Source organism: Gavialis gangeticus, unplaced genomic scaffold (assembly GCF_001723915.1).
Source record: "Gavialis gangeticus isolate Ggan-Ray unplaced genomic scaffold, GavGan_comp1, whole genome shotgun sequence".
NCBI classification, from domain to species: Eukaryota; Metazoa; Chordata; order Crocodylia; family Gavialidae; genus Gavialis; species Gavialis gangeticus.
In genome coordinates this window covers 73,392,374-73,400,153 of record NW_017728993.1, presented here as the reverse complement: position 1 = coordinate 73,400,153, position 7,780 = coordinate 73,392,374, and the positions used below count along the sequence as shown (strand labels likewise).

The 7,780-nt window shown below is 43.4% G+C and overlaps 1 pseudogene; it reads left to right on the top strand.

Moving 5' to 3' along the window:
• The first annotated feature begins 6,988 nt into the window (after positions 1-6,988).
• Positions 6,989-7,700, top strand: LOC109305394 (annotated as a pseudogene).
• The last annotated feature ends 80 nt before the right edge of the window (positions 7,701-7,780 follow it).

The window sequence follows — 7,780 nt, the reverse complement described above, 5'->3', positions numbered from 1 at the left end:
TTCAAGAAAGAACCCAAGGGTGAAGCTTGTGTACTGGCCAGACATCTCTTCTCCTCTGAAATAGAACTAGGATGAGTAGATCTAGAATTAGTGAGGGTGGTGGGGGGCTTTGTTGGTCTTCTCTGCATTATTCTTATCCGCTACCTCTGTGTATCAATAAAATTTGCCTATTACTGAATGGAGAAATCATGATTATTCTGAGGGTTTGGGTCTGCATGGAACAAGGCACCTGGGTCATAAACCCAGTACCAACAAATACCATGCTGAAGGCACAAATATCTACCGTGTTACACAGGTTTGGATTATGTGGTGCTTCCATGTTGACCATCTTTGATTCACAGATCAGCTTCATCCTCCAACTTTGTGATGTATACAGTCTCAACCTATAAGCATGCTGCAACTTTATCTGCTATATTATAGGAGTCACAATGTTAAAACACAAAACAAAAACAAAAGAACCCCAAAAAGGTGGTGTATGTCATGGGATCCATCTTCATATTGACTTTTACATCCTTGCAGAAAATTTGCACCATGAATTATATATTTAGTGAGGCATCTGGCTGAATCATTATTTGAGGGAGGCGAGGCCTCCAAAGATAAAATCTAGTGCAAAGATTGATGAAAGACATTTCAAAAAGCCAAGCAAAGACCGAATCAAATGCTAGAGACAGAACATGCCTATTATATGAATGAGCCATCTGTTTGCCATTATAGAATTGCTCCCCATGGTATATTTCATAGCTCCTCACACAAGGTGCTCAAACCAGGATTTTTAGGAAAGGTATGTTATTTATCCACTATATACCAGAGTAATCCGTTCTAAATATCCCAGACAATGCAGCTGTCACCATTTTCATGTTAGACATTTTCCCCTTCTATTCAACCTAAACAGTGATTCCAAGGAGCGCATCTGCAAGGGCAGCTGAGGGGGTCTGCGAAAGGTGGCCCCACCCAGAGGGTAAGCACCTGCTGCTGCATTGCTGCTTCACGCTGCCTGAGCACTAGCAGCAGGCAGCCCAGTGCCAGCATACAGAGCACAGCTGGGCAGCACCCCCTCATCCTGCTACTGCCACTTCACATGGGACCTAGTGACGCTGCAACCCTCTGCTCACTGGGCAATATCAATCTGCAAATTGGAACTGGCATGCGAGAGAGAGAAAGAGAGATTGCTTACCATTTTGAATAGAATTTCCATTGGGAAAGCTAGCTGTGTCTTGAAGCTTTTACAGAAAGCTTTATTTGGAACAATAAGAACTGCACATATTTTTAGCCGTTAGGTCGTACAAAACTGATGGGAGGCCACCAGCAAAAGTCTGATGGGGTTAGAGAGATATCCATTAACTCAGTCTGTGCTCCAACTTTTCATCTTCACAGTGCATCTAATACATGTGAATGTGTAAGGGTTTGACATGGCAATTTCAGGGAATCCTTGGTTGAACAGTTGCCTGTGTGTGCAGGGGACTGTACCTGATGGCTTTCATCAAAAAGCTTCAACCCTGGGTTTCTTGAGCAAGAGAAAACAATTTTGATGCATTCAAAACCTTTGACAGCTTTTTGGCTGAAAACAAGTTGACGCTGGACAGTGATATGAAACGTGAAATCGAGGAACTCTTGCTGGCACTTAGATTTAAGTTTTGCCAGTACTTTCCTGGAATGGAAATGAGAACAAGTGGATATATAACCCCTTTGTAGCAGACTGCAATTGGAAGTCCTGTTTAAGGGCTAAAGAAGAGCAATTAATCAAGTTACCCTGTGATGTGGGACTGAAATCTGAATTCAAGTAGGAACCTCTTGCCCAAATCTGGCTGAAAATAAAAAAAGGAGTATGTCAATGTGACAGATAAGGCCATTAAAGTCTTGATGTCATTCACAACCATGCACTTACGTGGAAGTGGGTTTTCAGCCTTAGCATCAAAAAAAGAAATATGGAAACAAACTGGATGATGAAGGAAATCTAAGACTGAAACCGTCACCTAGCCTACCAAACTTTCATGTGCTTTCTGCCACGAAGCAAGCTCAACCATCTCATTGCAATGGAAAACAAAACAATGACTTAACAAAAAATTGTATTGTTGTTGATATTTTTAACACAACAGTTTGTCAGTAATTATCTACTTATGCTCGTGATAAGCAATAGATTTCTAAAAGGGTCTACGCCTCCATCCAAAAATTTTTTTATGGGGTCTGTGAATGAAAAAAAAGATTGAAAATTACTGTTATAGAAAGAATGTACTTAAATATTTTACCATGCTTCTCTTCATATTCGTTTTGGGAGCTTGGCTATTGTTTTTGTCATTTATTTTAGACCACAGTAGCAGCTAGACATTCCATTGCGTCTTGACATATGTACATACATATAAAAAGAGACAGGTGCTGCCTTGTAGAGTGCGTGGTTTAAACAGACAAAGGGAAGAGAAGGATGCATTCTCCCATTTCAGAGGTTTCAAATGCTATTAAGTGCCTAGCTGAAGGTCACAGGCACCTACCCGTGTCAGAGCAGAGGCTGAACTCAGTGATCCCAAGTTCCAATTAAGCAGCTGAACTACTAAACAGCTGTTTTGCTTTTGCAGGGCTTTATTTATTTATTAAAGATTGATTACCAAAGAATGTTAGATAGATTCAAAGGAATTCCTGGCCTGAATTAACAAAATGCTCACTATTGGCTCTTGAATAAGGACTGATTTTTTCTGTTTTACTGGTAATTTCTGTATTACCACCTAATACAGAATAAAAGGATTGAGGGCACTACCTTACATCCTTAATATTTTTGCATTGGTATACAACATCCTTCTATGGATATCAGGACACAAAATTATAGGTCATTTTCCATGTGAGATTAGAGGTTTAGCACAATGGTTAATTGCTTTTAATCGTAAATAGTATAGACACAAAGGCTGTTGACAGACAAAAAGCCAAACCAAAACAACCCCCCCACAAACGCTTTTATCAGAAGCGGCAGCACATTAGTTTGACCAAGCTCCACAGCATCTCTATATAGATCAGGTGCTTCAGCAGGGCTTTTTGGCGCATTTATCTAATAGCTGATTCAATCAGCTATTCCATAAAAGCATTAAAAAAGCCCTGCTGAAGTACCCAATTATACAGATGTTGGGCAAGCCGGGTCCAACTAACGTGAAGTCTCTTCTGGGCATGTGCTGGATTCAGCTCAGGAGTGTGCAGAGTTTAAATAAAGTGCTGGTTTGGGAAGGGGTGGGGGGTTTACATCTGTAAACAGTTGTAGTTTTTTGGCAGTCTTTGTACAGCATTTAACAAATGACTTGGGGAACATCAGGCTAGATTTCTTCCACATTGATTTTATTCTAGGCAGATCTGCCTTTAAAGAAATGCTGAACAGTGGGGAAAATTATAAACTAGCATTGAGTTTATTGGACACTATTGGACACCTATACCAGTCACAGCAATTTATTGTTTCATAAGACTTGCCATACCACAGCAAGTAGCACAAACAAAGCAGCAGAGTGTTTGCCGCTAGTTTTCTGGAGCTGTGAAATCTTTTCTGTGTACCTTGCAGCACATCCTGAATGTAAGTAAGTAGGGCTTGTCATAGACAAGGGCAAGAAGAGAGTTCCAAAGGTAAAAGCTGCTCACTGTCTTATGAGTGAGGCTCCATTTGACTGTGGCTCTACTGATTACAACATTTCAGAGAAAGACAATCTTTCAGTAAGCAGCTGCCAGACCATGGCTTTTTTCATTCTATGCATACATGACATGACTTGAGATTAAATATTGACAGTAGTCACCCATCAATTTTTGAAATGCTGAAGATGACAAATTATTCATTTAGTGTATATTCAAATGGAATAAGGGGTAAAATAAAGCCCTGTAGTAGTCGTCATGAAGAGATGGAATATTACTATTGTTATATGGTAGGCTTTCTTCATACTAGTCCACCTGATAAGAGCATAGCGACTCTTCTGGAATGACAATAAAGACATATCATATGTTCTTACATTCAACATGCATCATTTCCATGGGATGGGGAGGGGGTCCCCCAGCAGCCAGTCAATGAGCGCAGCACATGGCAGGCAAACCTAGAAGTGCCACCAGCAGAACTGGAAGTGCCGGCAGTGAAAATGGAAGTGCCAGCTGCCGCGTACCCCCTGGGGCCTTCCAAAGTGCCCCCAGTTAAAAACCCCTGCACTAGAGGATAGGCTGGCAATCCAAGCCAATCTGGACAGGTTCACAGTGTGGGCGGATCAAAACTTGATGGCATTCAACACGGAGAAATGGAAGGTGCTCCACCTTGAAAAAAAATCCACATCATACATATAGGTTTGGCAGTGCTACGCTCACTAGCACCATGACCAAAAGAGATTTAGGGGTCATGACTGACCACAAGATGAACATAAGCCACCAATTCAATGCCACAGCTGGAAAAGCAAACAAAACCCTGACTTGCATCTACCGATGCATCTCAAGCAAGGCCCAGGAAGTCATCCTCCTGCTTTACTTGACCTTGGTGAGGCTGCAGCTGGAATACTGCATCCAGGTCTGGGCTCTGCACTTTACAAAGGATGCAAAGTGATATAAAGATAGGTTAGCTTGATTAATTGAGTAAGTCATAAGAATAAGTACAAGTAGTTCAGAAGTTTATAAGTTCAAGTATTTTAATATCTGTCTAACAAATTGTTTAGTAAGCAGTTTGACCTATGCATGAATAACTAATGCTAAATATAATTTTAGGAAACATAAGTACTAATATAGAAAGAAAACAATTCCAGAGTCAGCTTGACCCAACTGGAAAGAGGAAGACGCCAAGGTCAGCTTGACCCAACTGGAAAGAGGAAAATGCCCTTGTGATGATTCCCATCAAAAGAGATAATTATAACTAACAGAAAAAATTATGTTATGACTAATCTCATTGTGCGCACAACTAAGCATACGTAGAAGGAACCATATAAATATGGAAGTTAAAAATTCCTCTGAGTAGCTCTCGGTCCTTAAGACAGGAGTCTACCCTTCTGCAGAAGCAATAAATTTTCTACTGGCACTCCTGTGTCTCTTGACTTATATATATTAACACGGCTAGTGACCACGACGCAAGACCAAGCTGTCCTTTCCTGTTTGGGCAGCTAACTCAGGTTTTGCTGACAATTTTGGCAACCCAGATGGGACCCTAGCTCTCCGGGCCTGAGCCACCATCCCCTGCAGCAACACCCAGCCAGCTATGGGGTAAGTTTGCCCTAAGGGTCTTGAAGGCGGGTTGATGGCTCTGGCATGGAGGCAAGGTGAATTGGGTCCGAGTAAGTAGGAGTGTCAGTCCGGAACCCTGAATACAGTGTTTCTCAGGAAATAATTGGCATGATGCTGACGCTCATTATGAAATATTTGATATTGAGTATTTATATGTGTTTATTTGGTTTTGTCTGTGTGTTATAGGCCTGTCTCTTTCTCTCGGTTCCTCACCCTGGTGACAGAGGTAATCCTAGTGGGTTGTCTGTCCGACCCTTTTGGGCTGGGAAAGCTGTGTGGCGCAGTTTATGTCTCTGTTCGTGTACTGAGGAACTGATTCCTATCTCTGTTCTCTCTCTGATAAGTCCCCTTTCCTGTTTGGGGCACTGGTTAAGTCTGATTTAAAAGTCGACTCTGGTATTCTGGTTTGAAAGAATAAGGGGTACCCCGCCGAGGGAGACAACATGGGACAAACAGGATCTGTCCCTGTCCCTCTAGAAAGTCCCCTCGGAACTGTTCTGTCAGATTGGGCTGAAATCCCGGGAACTAATCAGGTTAAGAAGTCTAAATTAATCCAATTGTGCACAACTGCTTGACCTCAATATACTTATCAGGATCCAAGCTGACAGTGGCCTAATCTTGGTTCTTTTAACTGAGAAACCCTGAGGTACCTCAAAGGATCTCTAGAAGATCCTCAACCCCGTCAGATAAATTACTAGTATTTCTGAACCAATGCTGCAAGCGTAATAAAAAAAGGTTGCTTGAGCTCCTCTAAAAAAAAAAAAAAAATCCAACATCTGGCCCCACTCCAGGTTAATCCTAAAAGGCCCTCTGAAACTCTGCCACCTCCATATGCTCCAACTGTCCCTAGGTCAGAGAAAAACGAGTGGCGTCCAGCAGGACTGCCACCACTCCCGGCACCAGTCACACTCCCAACCCCCGCATCCACCGCTTCAAGCGAACGTTCCTCCGACAACGAAAGCACTACGATTAGACATGGTGGAAATTTTGACCCAAATAGCCATACTAACCAAACAGTGGTCAATTTCACCTTTGTCGACCAGGCAACTGAGGATATAAGAAAATATATTACTTAGCATCACCCTGATTGAAATACCAAGACGCTCCCTCAGTTAGTTGACCTAGCTACTTATGTTTCTGACTGACGTCCTGAAGTCCAGAGACAAGAGAAATTGAAGTTTAAGCAAAAAAAAAAAAAAAAGTAAACATGTTAGCTGCCGCCCTCACCCAACACTTTCAAGCTGCGCCTCGCCACAACTATGGCCAAGGCCGAGGGAGAGGACGAGGACAAGGAGGATTCCACCCCAAATCACCCCAAATATTTAATCCATCAGCAGAGCCGCAGCCAAATGACACCTGTAATTATTGCAGGCAGAGAGGACATTAGAAGAAAGATTGCCCGGTTTGTCCGTGGGGGGCCCCCCACACCATTTCCAACTCCACGTTTGGCTGCTGCACCGCCTGAAATTGACCATCACCAGCAACTTCTAGATTTACTTGAGTCTGATGAGTAACTAAGGGGAGGGGGGGAGAGAAAGGCTTTTCCACGAAATAAATTGCAAAAATTCGAACGTAACCACATATAAAATTAGGTGTCCTTTTTCTAAACCGTATGTTAACATAAAGGTACAAGGCCAGGTGTATAAATGTTTGGTCAACACCGGCGCAGGTCTTTCTTCACTGGGTGTTTCCCCAAGGCAGGCTAATTTACCAATAAGAGGGGTTTGCCCTACTCCTCCTCTTCCTCCTCCTCACTGGTTCCCTGTCAGGAAGTATGGCTAATCCTAGGAAAACAAGCTATAATAACCCGGAGATAATTTGTAATGGATGTACTTCAGCACTATCACAGAGGGGATACGACTGGGCTGCCCGCCAAGACAGAGCATGGGGTCCTCCGAGTCTCTCTCCTGCTGCTGCTGTTGCTGCTGCTGCTGAGACCTCCTCTGACCATACTGGGCCGGTGTCTCTGCATCATAAGCCTGCTGGCTCAGCTGCTGCTAGTAGTGTGCCTCCTGGTAATGAGCCGGGCCCAGCCCCACAAGCTGTCCACCTGACCCTGCGCCAAGCGGGAAATGATTTCTCCCGCTGCTACCAGAGTGACATTGCCCAAATGTCTGGCCAGCTGCACTTGACCCCCTTCTCAGCCAGGGGGCGTTTTATGGCAGTAGTAGAGGAGCTGTTCCGAGACGGAGTGAACTGGGGAAGAATTGTAGCCTTGAGTTCGGTGGCGTGATGTGTGTGTGGAGAGTGTCAACCGGGAGATGTCGCCCCTCGTGGACAACATTGCAACATGGATGACAGAGTACCTGAACAGGCACCTCCAGAACTGGATCCAGGACAACGGAGGCTGGGACGCCTTTGTGGAATTGTATAGTAACAACATGAGACCGTTGATTGACTTCTCCTGGATCTCTTGGAAAACTCTCTCAAGTCTGGTTCTGGTGGGAGCTTGCATCACTTTCGGCGCTTATCTAGGACATAAGTGAAATTAACCGGTTCATCATGAATTCCAAAAGTCTTACAACAGTAAAATAATACGACTTTTGTTTTCTGTGTAAGGGGGGGG